Source organism: Sardina pilchardus, chromosome 12 (genome assembly GCF_963854185.1).
Source record: "Sardina pilchardus chromosome 12, fSarPil1.1, whole genome shotgun sequence".
NCBI classification, from domain to species: domain Eukaryota; kingdom Metazoa; phylum Chordata; class Actinopteri; order Clupeiformes; family Clupeidae; genus Sardina; species Sardina pilchardus.
The window spans coordinates 18703989-18718871 of record NC_085005.1 but is presented as its reverse complement, the minus strand read 5'-3'; the positions used below and the strand labels follow the sequence as shown (position 1 = coordinate 18718871).

Below are 14883 nucleotides of genomic sequence, written 5' to 3'. Positions count from 1 at the left end.
TGGGAAGCCTTCTCAGAATAGTTGAAGCTGTTATAGCTGCAAAGGGTGGACCAGCGTCATATTACTATAAACCCTGTGGGTTAAGAATGGGATGTGACTGAAGTTCATAAAGTGTGTGAGTCAAGGCAAGTGAGCAAATACTTTTGGCAATATAGTGCAAATTGCTGACCATTCATAGGGCCCTTCTGTGTGAAATCACCTACATTCTAATGAACATTCCCAGATGGCCATCTCCGGGCATTCTCATACTGTACCTACTGTACAAGCACACAGCAGAAGTGTAATGAACACAAGCCATCTGCTCTTGATTTGACTTTTTAATACATGATTTCAGCTTACCGGGCAATCACATTACTCTAGATCTGAATCAATGTGACAAGATGTGACCAAGAGAAAATAAGGTCGCCACGTCTCTTAAAGTCAAGTCAGGACAAGTTGAGTCGGTTTATTTTTATAGCACATTTAAAAGCAACATCATTGCACCAAAATGCTTTATTTTAAAAAATATATGAAAATATCAGACATAAAATACAGAAAATAACAGACATCGAATCTCAAAGATAATAACAGATTGCCCTCATATTACTGAACATAAAAGCAAAAAGAATAGAATGAAATAGAAAGAATATGACAAGGAATTAAAATAACAGAGAAAACAAGAAACAATTGGGGGAGAGGTGAAGGGGTCAAGGAGTGTTTAAAAGCTAGGGAGAAGTGGTAGTGAAGAGGACCGTGTGTGAGATGCAAGTCATTTCCGGTAAACGAGTAAAGTTCGTAACTCATCTCTTGACGTGTATCACACTTTGTCAGTAGGTGTTGACCCAAAAAGACTGAAGGAAGTTAAAGTGCAGCAGAAATAACTCATTTCATAAACATTTCAATAACAAATTCTCATTTCACTGGTATATCTTGCCCCTAATACTATGCATGGTGCTACTGTATGTGTGGTCTCAAAGTGGATTCTCTGCAATAATGTAGTCTAATTGGGTCAGACGTTTCTATATTCACGCATTCTCACAGATGAGCATTTCCCTCAGGAGCCTCTAGATCACAACACAGGGAATCAGCAGCACTACATGTAATCAGGGGTCTTGTCATGTGGACAGTGTTTGCTGAACACATACAGTACATTTATCCCCCTCAGTTTGCCATCTCATAAATAAGAATATCAAAAGGATAAAAGCAAATTATGAGTAAACTAGAAAAGCACTCGGAGAGCGCAGACCTCCGCCTGTATTGTTCTTCCTACTGTAGGTTGTCATACATTTGAACCTAAACTATTCAGATCGCCACCACATGCCGTTACACCACTAAGCGAAACACGTAAACGTCTCTGGAATCCCGACGGTGATACAAATCGCTCCCAAAAGTTAATAGTTTCTTCCTTGGGTCATGTCTGACCTTCCCTGAAAATTTCATCAAAATCCATCTATCACTTTTTGAGTTATCTTGCTAACAGACAGACAGACAGACAGACAGACAGACAGACAAACAGACAGACAAACGCCGGTCCCGGATGAAAACATTTACCTCCTTGGGGGAGGTAAATTACATGCACAAGAAAATAGGAAGCCAAACGGTATACAATGCAAACCTCCCCCTTTGTCTGTTTATTACGTGCTCATTTGTGTGCTGTTTTGGCTCTTTGTTTGTTGACCGACTGAGATGAAGTGGCATCATTAATAAGCGTGGCGGAGATGAACACTTAGGGTAACGATGCATTAGCGGAGTGATGCCTGAACATCAGCAGAAACCCAGCCAATTTGTCACGATAGCCTGAGTTAGCAACTAATTCTCAAACAGATCTGACCCTGTCAGATAAACCACTGGTCCCGCAGATCGGAGCCGTTTGTTGCCACAAATCAGAAGGGGAGGGGGGGGGGGGGGGGGGGGGGGGGGGATTGGTAGGAAAAAAGAGGGATGGGGCAAGAAGGAGGAGAGCGGAAAGAGAGAAAATCAAAAGGCAAGCAGATAATTCGCCCACATATCAAATGAGGGGCGTGCACATCAACATAAATGACGCATAGCCTACAGTTAAGCCCGTTATTAGTCATAGGAAAGGTTTGATATTCTTATTTGACCAACAAAACCATATTTTTTTGTATCTATATACACAGCTCTGGAAAGGAAAAAAGACCACTGCACAGAGTGACATTCGTGACACGAAAAATGGGCCATAAAATAATGGCAGATGCTATTTGCACCCATGGTGCAAATTATGAACATTACTATTTACACCCAGGGTGTCTATAATGGCAGATGCTATTTGCACCCGGTATTTGTAAATAGCGATCACTGTTACACTGTTATTCAGGCATAGGGCAAATAGCCATTGTTGCTATTTACACCCAGGTGTCCATAGTCAATAATACTATTTACACCCAGGTGTCCATAGTCAGTAATACTATTTACACCCAGATGTCCATAGTCAATAATACTATTTTGTTGTTACGTCACAGGGTGTAAATCAGCTATGTGGCCAAGGCTATTTGCACCAGGGGTCTATTGCACCAGGGGTGCAAATAGACACTCACATACTATTTACACCCGGGTGCAAATAATCCACAATACTATTTACACCCGGGTGCAAATAATCAACATTAGGCCTACTGTTTACACCCGGGTGTGTCTAATCAACAATGCTATTATTTACACCCGATGTCTAACATCCATGTACACTGTCAATAGGCCTGTAGGCTATTTACCAGCTCTACAGTTTTTAGCTGTTTCGCCATGTCTGGGTTAGGCTACTTACAATATATGGAAGTGATTAATATTAGGCTGATGAGTGGTCATGTGGTAGCTTGATCAAAGGCAAGCTAGTTCAAAGAGTTGTTTTCTGAGTTGTCTTCCAGGCAGCGCTGCCACTGTTGACTTAAAGGCACTTAATCCTACTCCTAACCCTAAACCCTAACCTTAACCCATGCCTAACCCCAGCGCCTTCCAGGCAGCGCTGCCTTGAAGACAACGTTGGGGGCTCAGAACACCAAGAAACCTTTCTACTCACAACTACTGAAGCCTACTTCTACTCAACTGTACAAAACTGAAATAAAAGTTTATCTTTGACAGGATCAAAAAGCACAAACTGCAGAGCTGCCAACTTTTCAAAAAACCTTGGAGTGAGATTCTGTCGGGGGTGACCAAAAGTTTGTCCCGCACTCGTCACAATACCAAAATTATTGTTTCGATCCCGATACTAAGTCAAGAATTGTGATTTCGATACTTTTTCGATGCTTTTTTAAAAACAATTTTAGTGTAGGCTATTTGGTGATATAATCATCAGTAACCTAATATTGAATATTGTGTGATCATTCACACCAGTGGCTATCTAAGATTCTGCTCGACCCTCCACACACAGAAAATGATAGTCATAGGCTACTATATCATATATTTTGGAATTCATCTATAACTGTACATATTTTGCTGATCATGTTTAGTATTTTACAATCTGCATAATTATTAGTAGCTAAAATTAAATGGTTTGTAGGCCTAGGTCTAATTGAGTGTGCATTAGTGGTGTGTGTAATTAAGTGCCTGTCGCATAGACCTATGCCGGAAATAGAAGACCTAAAAAAAACGTTGAAATTTGCTTCCTCGGTCTCTGCTAAATGAGAGGGGCTTAGATGATTAATCGACATGTGACACGTGACAGTGGCATGTAAAGACATGTCACTGGCATCGACATGTCAGTGACGTGTTATCGACATGTCACGTGGTCACATGTCGATGCCAGTGGCATGTAAATGGCACTCCTCTACCACGGAACAGTAGCCTACGTTAAGTTTACAGATACAACGGCAAATGGCACAGGAACGTGTCACGGACCACCATCAAGTGGTTTTACCTTCTACAGACAAATACAGAATTTATGGATAAGCATTTAGATTTACACTGTAACTAGAAAAGCACTCAGAGAGCGCAGACCTCCGCCTGCATTGATCAAATGATTAATCGAAATGTGACAAGTGCAAATGGCATGTAAAGACATGTCGGCATCGACATGTCAGTGACGTGTTATCGACATGTCACGTGGTCACATGTCGATGCCAATGGTATCTAAATGGAACTCCTCTACCACTGAACAGTAAGTTAAGTTTACATACATTTCTAACGGCAAATGGCACAGGAAAGTGTCACGGAACACCATCAAGTTGTTTTACCTTCTACAGACAAATACGGAATTTATGGACAAGCATTTAGATTTACACTGTAACTAGAAAAGCACTCAGAGAGCGCAGACCTCCGCCTGCATTGATCAAATGATTAATCGAAATGTGACAAGTGCAAATGGCATGTAAAGACATGTCGGCATCGACATGTCAGTGATGTGTTATCGACATGTCACGTGGTCACATGTCGATGCCAATGGCATGTAAATGGCACTCCTCTACCACTGAACAGTATGTTAAGTTTACAGATACATTTCTAACGGCAAATGGCACAGGAAAGTGTCACGGAACACCATCAAGCCGTTTTACCTTCTACAGACAAATACGGAATTTATGGATAAGCATTTAGATTTACACTGTAACTAGAAAAGCACTCAGAGCGCAGACCTCCGCCTGCATTGTTCTTAGGTTGTCATACATTTGAACCTAAACTAACCATTACACCACTAAGCAAAATACACAATCTGGAATCCCGACGAAATGACAGATCACTCCCAAATTTTAATAGTTTCTTCCTTAGGTCATTTCTGACCTTCCCTGAAAATGTTATCGAAATCCATCCATCACATGAGTTATCTTGCTAACAGACAAACAAGCAAACCCTGGTGAAAACATAACCTCCTTGGCGGAGGTAATAATGGCTTTCAACATTAGTAGTAGTGCGTAGGTTTGTAGGGGATAATAAAGAGAGACAAGTTGTGTGTAGTCAATTATGCTTTATAAACAAGCAATGTTTTATACAAAGACAAATAACAGGGGTGGTACTTGGTTACTTTTAGTGTGAGAGGTTAGTGTGAGAGGGGCTGGTGTCCACACCCAAGGGGAGGGGTGTGGGTGCGTCTGTGCACGCTGGCCTCTCGAGAAATCTAAGAGCGTGACCAAGTTTATATTTTGTGTCAAAATTGTCTATGAAATATTCATAGTCTTGTTTTAGTTGAAATGTGAAGACGCGGCAGTCCTGGTCATCTGAGGTATACAGCTGGTCCAAAGCCTCATACCGCTGATCCTTATCCATGCTCACCATGGGGGGGAAACCCACATGACCAGGGAAATTCAAGGTCCCAGCAGCTTAAGACACCACACACAACATAAAATTGGTGAATAAACAGAATAATGAATGTAGATTTGCACTAACCGTGCATTTTTAGGTGGGCTTTAAAGTTCACAGATCTGGAAATAATTTTCTGGCATATTGGACAATGCCAATGGCACCTCTTCTGGTCCAAGATGGCACAAAAGCAGGGAATTGTGAATCGAACTGTAAAGAATATATGTTATTTATATCTTCATGGTAAACATGCAGTACAACCTTATGCAATATATTACAGTACATGCAAGCAATTGCATGATGAGTTACATAAAATTGTGAATCTGTAAATTTAAGACATTACTACAGGCTACATTTTGCCCACTTACGGCTGCCACTGCACTCATAGTAGATGGCGAAATTTATATGTCGAACCCTTAGATGGTCTGCACTACAGAGAATGTCATTTTTGCAGAATTTACAGTTCTGTTTTCCTCCCTCATTAATGACCTCCTCCGCAGATGCAAACTCAAATGTGGTTACTGCACATAAAATGGTTAAACATGACTTGTGGCATAAAACATGCATATGATACATATAATTGTAACTGTAATTGTGTAATTGTTAATACTTTACCAGACATGCTTGACATGAAACCATAGCCCCTTTCACATTCACCGAATTTAACGCTAAATCAGCCGAATTTAACGTTAAGGCTGTTCCTTTCACATTGACGACACGGGGTGGGGAGTCAACCCGCCTCGGCAATCCAACCCGTCTCGGGGGGTAGTATCAGAGCCGAGCCGTGTTGAATATGAAAGGAACAGAGGTCAACCCCGCTATTAGGGGTGTGTGACTGATGACGTATTTGGCCAGGCAGGAGGTTAAAATACAGGAAACACACAAGAGACTATAACTTTAGCTGCTGTGTCCATAGATATACATGTGTGTCCAACAATCACGTTTTTTATGCTGAGAGTGCCCTGAACCTCCTTTTCTCAGCACTTCGGTCAAGTGTTTATTGTTGCTAGGTTACCAAAACCGTCTGCTGCCAGAAGCACGTCTTTTTAGAAAGTTTGCCTAATGATAGCTAACTAGCCAACGAGCTAACTGTCAGAGCAGAAGTTGTTCAGGACTCAGCACACTGAAATATGACTTCGACAGACAAAAGGACCTCATTTGGCATTCAATTAACATAACAAGTGGCCCGCCATCATTTGGAAGCTAAACCACGTAGAACTAGCATGACAGTTGTGTTTATCAGTTTATCTCCGAGGTCCAAGGCATGCTTAACGTCATTGTTCACTCCCAAATTGCGTGTGACGTGCTGCTAGGCAACGCCTCCCTTAACTCGCCTCTGAAACCGGCTTCAGACAACCCCGGGACCAGAACACGTCTATACCTTTCACATTGCGAAATCCCCTGAACCCGCTATTTCTTAAACGCTAATGTATCGTTTCTGAATGTGAAAGGGGCTGATGAAACCAAAACCTTTGGATGAAACATGAAACGATGTCAATACACTGAGGGAAAAAGCACCCACGTGGCCACATCCACGTTAACTGCTATGCTAACACTCGGTCCCATCAACGAAATCCCGTAGCCTTTAACTAACGAACATAACTTAAGTTTAAAAGGTTCAAATTGTTGTTTTTCACATACTATTGTGTTACATTTACATTGCATACATCTTACCTTTTTGTTAAACAGTCAGTGAAATGGAGCACTAGCAAACAAACTTTCGGGAAAATGAAGAGGGAAAAAGCACCCACATGGCCACATCCACGTTAACTGCTATGCTAACACTCCCATCAACGTACTTAACTAACGCACCCACATGGCCACATCCACGTTCATTGCTATGCTAACACTCGGTTCCATCAACGTACTTAACTAACGAACATAACTAAAGTTTAAAAAGTTACCGGCAGGCACTTTCAAATCGTTGTTTTTCACATAGGCCTACTATTGTGTTACATTTACATTGCATATATCTTACCTTATTGTTAAACAGTCAGTTAGATGGAGTACTAGCAAACAAACTTTCGGGAAAACGAAGAGGGAAAAAGCACCCACATGGCCACATCCACGTTCATTGCTATGCTAACACTCCCATCAACGTACCTAACTAACGCACCCACATGGCCACATCCACGTTCATTGCTATGCTAACACTCGGTCCCATCAACGTAGGCTACTTAACTAACGAACATAACTAAAGTTTAAAAAGTTACCGGCAGGCATTTTCAACTCGTCGTTTTTCACATACTATTGTGTTACATTTACATTGCATATATCTTACCTTATTGTTAAACAGTCAGTGATGTAGTACCAGCAAACAAACTTTCGGGAAAACCGCGAAACGTACGTTTGATTGCTTCTTCCTCTGTCATGCCGAGATGATGCCAGTGAGCAGTGTCATGTCAGTGACGTGTTATCGACATGTGTCACGTGGTCACATGTCGATGCCAGTGACATATTTACATGCCACTGGCACGTGTCACATGTCGATCATTTAAGCCTTACTGTGCTAAATTGTGATTGCTAGGTAACGGTAAACAAACTAAAAGATTTCGCTTACAAACGGACGGTTTTACCCGTTCACTGAGCAAACTTTGTGGAAATTTAGCACCACTTTCCCATCTAGAATATTGTTTTAATAATCCTAAATTGTTAGATTTAGGACTTAGATAGGACATCTCCTGCCAAGATGGTCCGTTTCTTTTGTTGTTACGTCACAGGGTGTAAATAGCTCAGCTATGTGGCCAAGGCTATTTGCACTTGGGGTGCAAATAGCCTAGAGTCTAGACACTCCGTAAAAGAATACATCAAAACTTTGGGTTGGTACATTAGTTCAGTGACCCCAGAGAGGATACTGTAAGCATACAGGCTATAGGCTTGGTTCCCATTCATCTTATATTCATTCATTTGGGCTGTTGTTGAAGAAGTCATTAGCATCTAAATGGTTATTTCCTGTGGCAGTGCTCTGTACATACTGATGAGAACAGGGTTTATGGAGCAGGCGTATAGGCATGGCACAGGGTTACATATGGTGAACACTTTATACAATATCTCTCTACATACGTACAATAAAACAATGCCATTTTTTTCTAAATCTAAATTTCCCCCCAAAAAATCATAGTAGCCTACAGTATGTATGGACATTCATAAAGGCACTAGCCTACAATGTAAATAACTTAACTTTTTTCAAAATGAATCATATGATTTGTGACATTTTCATCACAGTAACAAGAATATATATCACCATCATAATAAATGCTTAATAAATAGACAATATCTCTCCTTCCATGAAATGTGCTTGTTTTGATATCAGCCATTTTTGAGAAAAAGAAAGACTATGGGCTCTTCTCAAACCTCTCTCCTCAGTCCTCCACCTTTCCCCCTGGAAATTGTTCCAATCCCGGCGTCATCGAGTACATCTCATTCATCTAATTGCAACCAGAGGAGGCAAGAGTGAGGAGAAAGGAGGGAGGTGGAAGGCCTGATACGCGAGGAGACACTATAGTATCCTATACAGAAGCGTTTTCACTATAAGAATTGTGCAATCATTGCTCCAAGCTGCCAAGGTAAAACGTTTCTTCCCACGTTTGGCAACTTTCAGTTCTTAGGGAACAAGTTCTTAGGGATTTATCTGCATCAATAAACTAGTAGATAGACCAAAAAAGGACCTATGTATACTGTATGCAGCTTATCATGAACAAAAAATGCCTTTTTTTAAAAAGTTCATGCCTGTTTCAATCACGCATTGTATAATAAGTATTCATTCATGTCTTTAGAACTAATATTACCCCATTATCAGGGTCAATAAGTGGGAAGAGTCTATATACAGTATGACATTTTTACGTTTTGGTACAAGCTCATATTCTCTGCAATTTGCGTGTCTGTTTATTCTAGCCTAAAAGGAGATACACCGCATCATCAGTAATTGACGTCTCTTGAAAGAATCTCCAAAGAGTGGCAACAGCTCTGGGTGTTTGAGAAGGATCACTATCACTGGTTTGCTAAATTAGACTCTGGCAAAGTCTATCTGTTAAAAACAGACCTGTCTTCTAGTTATTCCACCTGAAGTCTTTTATGTTAATTATTCTTTATTGCTTTCTTTTTATTTTGGATTTTATTATTATTACTATTACTATATTATCATTACTCTTTGCTCATCTATGCTTTTATCTGCTATTACTGTTTGGTATTTGTTTATGTAAAGCACATTGAATGACCTCTGTGTATGAAATGCGCTATAGAAATAAACTTGACTTGACTTGACTTGAAAGTGATGCGTGAGTGAGCAGGACATCTCATCGCTCATATAGGTTTCTCCTTCATTCCTCCATCCTCCTATATCGTCCCTTCCTCGTTTTCCTTCACAACACTAATCAGGAGGAGGGATTTGGACTGGAGGAAGGAAGGGAGCGAGCGAGGACAGACAAAAAGACAAATGAGAGGAGGCCGAGGTTCCCAGCAACCCAGCCAAAGAATAAATAGCAACTGATTTTCTCTGTGAATGTCTACCACACCTCCATCACAGTCTCATCCCTCCTCTAAATCCCTCCTATTTCAAAAGTACATGCATTGGCTGTGGATTCCACATTCAGAGGCTGAAGCTTACCAGGGCCATTAAACTCTACTCTGCAGCACTCTACATGTGAGTACCCATAACCAAATCTATTTTCAAGACTTTTGAAATGCTTTAGCCATGGCAATGACCAATATTTAACTTGTCTAAATGTATATATTTTTTAACATATAGAAAATATATATGGTTGCTGGCACAAAAGTGCAGCATGCTGGCACCAAAACAGCTTTCATTACGATTGGACCTGTCGCCTGCCCCTGCACACCAGTAGCACAGCAATCTGAAATCTTCAACGGACAACCATTCAATCTATTTCTAAAGTAGCACCAACATAAATAGAGCATGTCATAGTCATCATTACTGTTGATAGAGATTTGATGATTAACCTCTTATATTATTCCTGCGTTTGAGTTGATCTGAAATGTATTTGCAAAGAGATTTCATCCAAATTACACCTGGTTTGAGCGAGTCGCAACTAGGTTATAACTCAGCTGTCTATTGTTTGTAATTATTGATTCTACTTTTGTGAAATAGCCCTGAGGTAATTGTGTTCCTTCAAACAGTGAGCATCATGAGCAGGAACTTTCTGTCCACCTACGATGAGCTCCGTAAGGGTGACTTCTTGATGTCTAACAACCAGCAATACAAGGCTATCTTACAGGTACAGTATAGATAAACATTGTGCTAACTTCAATCTGCTAATGTAGTGCAAGACAGGCGTTTACATAACACAAAGGGATGTCTTTGTCTGTAGGAAGATGGCAAGTTCGTCATCTATGGCTGGCGTCCAATCTGGACCTCCAAAAATGACGGAAATGAAGAGGGATGCCGCCTTGTTATGCAACAAGATTGCAACTTTGTCATGTACACAAGTTCTGATGAACCTTGTTGGGCTTCTGGGTCTTATGACGCATGTGAAGATTGCCGGTGCCGTGTATTTCTGCGTGATGATGGTGTCCTGCAAGTTGATCGGAATGGAGAGATGAAATGGACTTCACATTAGAAGTAGTGTAGAAGATGTGAGAAAAGAAAGTGAATGGAAATGTGACAATGAGCATTCACCATGATGCTTTATTGATGTCGATTGACATCATTAACTTCAAATAAAGCTACAATTCAAACTACATCCCATTTAAGTTTGTCCTGTTAATATACTGCAATATGAAACAAACTGTTTTGATAACATGCAGCCTATGATGCATTGATGGTTAAGAGTATCATGGAAGAGCCTTTTATAAGACTACAGCTGTTCGTCAAAATCAAGTCAATGGGTTCATTGTCTTATTTAAAAATCAGTTTTACCATGACATTCTTCCTTAGCTCGACATCACCATTAGATATTTGTGTACAACTGGTTGTGATACTTTCCATTACCTCCCCAGCCATTGACGTCACTGCATAGCAAGTACTGTAAAATATGTAACATCCTCCATTATTGACATAATATATGTTGAAGTTGAGTAAGATTTCCACAAAGTCAAGAAAGGACCTGCACACCTTGATAGGGTTTTGTTGCAGGTGCAGCTTTTTAAAGTTTCAATATTATAAGAGATATACTGTAGGAAAAAGCACAATACTGCTGCTTTAGAATCACCACTTTATTTGACTAAAATGACGTTTCGGCACTAGGCCTTCATCAGAGTGAAGTATGAAGTTGAGTAAGATACCTGAATGTATAGTATTAATCAACACGTATACAATGAACACTTATTCAAAGTATAGCCTACCTTATGAGCAGTATAAGGAGGTTAAATCATTGCAGTGTTAAATATATAAAACATATATATAAAAAAATATAGTCATTTCAACTCTTGCTTATGCTAATTCAACTATAAAATAGTTATTTGTCAAAAAGAGTTGGTGATAATACAGGGAGTCACTGTCAAATTCTAATTCCTAACCCAGGCCCCAAGTTTCAGTCCTACTCTCTAAAATAGGTTAGTCACTAAAACTTATCTAGTGAGTTAGTGAGCTCCATTTGCCACCATAAAACTATTACCCCAGCAGTGTTGCCAAGTCATAAGCTACAGTACTTGGGCTTGTTTTTTTGCAAAATATTAGTAGTACAGTAGATGCATTTTGCATTTTTGTCAAGCTTGGGTTTTTTTTGTGCAGTAGCTTCTTTTGGGATTGTGCAGTACCTGCTGTCTCTCCCTTGCCTCACCCATGCTTCCCCTCTGTCTAGAATTCCCAAGTTTCTCTTTGCCATGTCAGACTATACAGCTCAGATGTAAAGAGCTCACAAAACCTTCAGGCTTTTAGGCTTGTTGTTAAAGACCCAGTTGCTTGTTTTTCTCATGAGATCTGGCAACGCTGTACCCCAGTCACCAAGCAACCACTCAGTTCAAGGGAAACCCCGGGGAGACGTCTAGGCAAACTGAACAGATTCATCATGGCTGAGAGCTGAGTGAGGGGTTGAAGGGCGATTACGAGAATGGAATTTCAAGTACAGTATAAGAGACTGAAGTCCATGGGTAAGTGCAGCTTGTCTGTTTCCATGACACTAACAGAACATTAACCACTAGTAAAATGGCAACATTATCGTAATACCACCAATTTCCACATTTTTTTGTAAGGATGATTCTTCTTCTTCTTCCATTTTTTTGGGACCTTACTTTTTTTATGTATTAAAATAGGTTTTCTGGAGCTTATACCCAGTGTGCGGACCAATCAATCACAAAATATTAGATATCATGATGATGATATTCAATTAACATGTCTGTTAGTGCCACCAACTGACAAGAGAAGGAATGAGATTTTTCCACCAGCTGACCAAATAGGAAATGTGCTAGACATCTTGGTTAATTGGCTTTCCTAAATATTTGATACTACAGTACTGTATGATGAGGCTGATACTGACATGCCTTTTTCCCTTTTTCAAGTCATGTCACTTTGGAAATGCATTTTTTTGGATTTATGAGATCTATGAATTACTTTTCAATGAAACTAAACTGGAAAAGGTTTTTGTACCATTCGTACTGTGCATACACACACACACACACACACACACACACACACACACACACACACACACACACACACACACACACACACACACACACACAGGAGCAAGCATTATTTCTGTTTTCATGGGCCTTCGCAAACTGTTATTTAAAAGTCCTGAATTACTTAGGCTATATCTATCTTATCAGCAATATCTTTGATGGCCAAAATATTTTATTTGATTAATCAGGGAAATAAAGACCAATAATAATCCCCAAAATAATAATAAAACAATTCATCAAACAGTAGTAATAAGAATAGACACAGATACTATCTTCTGATGCCTTATTGCAATCATCCAGTCTTACAAATGGAGACAGGTGTTCATCCTCTGCAACATACAGTATTCTGTGCCATAATGTAAAACAGGACATGCATTAATTTAACTCAATCAATTAATTGATTTATCAGAATCAAAGTGCGGGACCCTGCTGCTGTGCCATGGTTATGGGACTTCCTAATAACAATTTATTTCTAAATTTAGAAATGTTCTTTTTACCTCCGCCAATGAGGTTATGTTTTCATCAGGGTTTGTTTGTTTGTCTGTCTGTTTGTCTGTCTGCTTGATTGTTTGTTTGTCTGTTTGTTCGCAAGATAACTCAAAAAGTTATGGATGGATTTCGATGACATTTTCAGGGAAGGTCTGAAACGACCCAAGGAAGAAATTATTAAATCTTAGGAGTGATCCGTATCACTGTCTGGATCCAGGAGGCGGTTATGTTTTTGCTTGGCAGAGGTCTGCACTCTCTGAGTGCTTTTCTATTTTTATATTTGTAATATTTCTGTCTGTGAACAGAAATGCTTGTACAGTAGGTGCCAATGGTCACGTTATTAGATATCATTTCAACAGAGGCATAGCCATTTTCCTCAGAAAATAATGTTGACAACGGTGGTACATAATTGTGCTTTGGCCTAGCCTAGAGCATTGAATAAAGTAGTTATGTCACTGGCTACATGCCAACAGCCCACGGTAGCTTTGCTAACGGAAATGGGTAGTATCTTCCCCTTACTGTAAAAAAAAAAAAAAAAAAAAATCATACATATGTTTATAATATCCTCTTTTCAAACTCGTAATTTTCTCTGACTCTCTGAGGAAACTCTATATCATGCACCGCCCATGGAGAGGAATCTGGCGTCCCTCTGTCAATATGAGGTCACTGCGCACATTCCTGGAAGCCCTCCTTTGATGCCACCACCTTCTCTACTTCCTGAGTGGGCAACAGACTCACCAGAGAGAGGCTGAAGAATGTGTGTCAGCGCACATGGGCGCCTGCCGACGGCATGCGCGGAATGCTGACTCACCCACTTCCTGTTTCCTTTGAAAGGAGCGGCCCGCACAGATAGGCGTGCGATTCCGGTCCGAAGCCAGGCCAGATCTCAGGCAGAGCTGGAGCGTATCTGGCGGAAGCGGGCAGGCTGCGGGCCACATCCGGCCCAGCATCGGAGATTATCTGGCGGGAAGAGCGCCGGTGGCACAGGAAACCTCAGCATCAGCTCATGGGGTGTTGGTGCCACTTAGACGTCCTTATCTTAAACCCATGTGCCAACCCCTGGGGTAAATTACTCTAGGAGACAGCAGAGGCTGGGGGGGGAGGGAAGTGGGTGGTAAACAGTTTTTTCTTTCTTTCTTTCTTTCTTTCTTTCTTGCTTTCTTTCTTTCTTTCTCTTCTACGAGCCTAAACTGAAAAAAGTGAATGACACAGTCTGGCCTTTGACGAATGTTTTGAACTTCATGAGGCTGGAGAAAAGAGTTCCCATTTGGGCCTTTTTTGCAGACAATGCTGTTTACCAGTTGAGAGAAAAAAAACACTTATGAAGAGCTTATTTAGTTTTAAAGATTTCAGTATACTGTAGGTTGGTCGTGGAGTGACGATTTTGAGTGTAAGAAATTTGATCAGCTATGCTAGGGACTGTCTGTGATCTACACTGAATAACTTATGTTGAATCTAGTTCCAGGTGCATAAATAGCACGCTAATTTGTAGTGGGGTGATTGCAATGTCAGTCAGTTACAGCGACTATAATGTGAGCAGTCCCAAGCCTGCCAATAGGAACATATTGTATCTACTGAACATCAAACCGAAACTAGCTA

The 14883-nt window shown here is 40.5% G+C and overlaps 1 long non-coding RNA gene across 1 annotated transcript; it reads left to right on the top strand.

Moving 5' to 3' along the window:
• The first annotated feature begins 9643 nt into the window (after nucleotides 1-9643).
• Nucleotides 9644-10664, top strand: LOC134097960 (uncharacterized). The gene is made up of 3 exons (XR_009940976.1): nucleotides 9644-9859; nucleotides 10354-10451; nucleotides 10527-10664. It is a non-coding gene; the product is annotated as an uncharacterized LOC134097960 (long non-coding RNA).
• Nucleotides 10665-14883: the final 4219 nt, after the last annotated feature.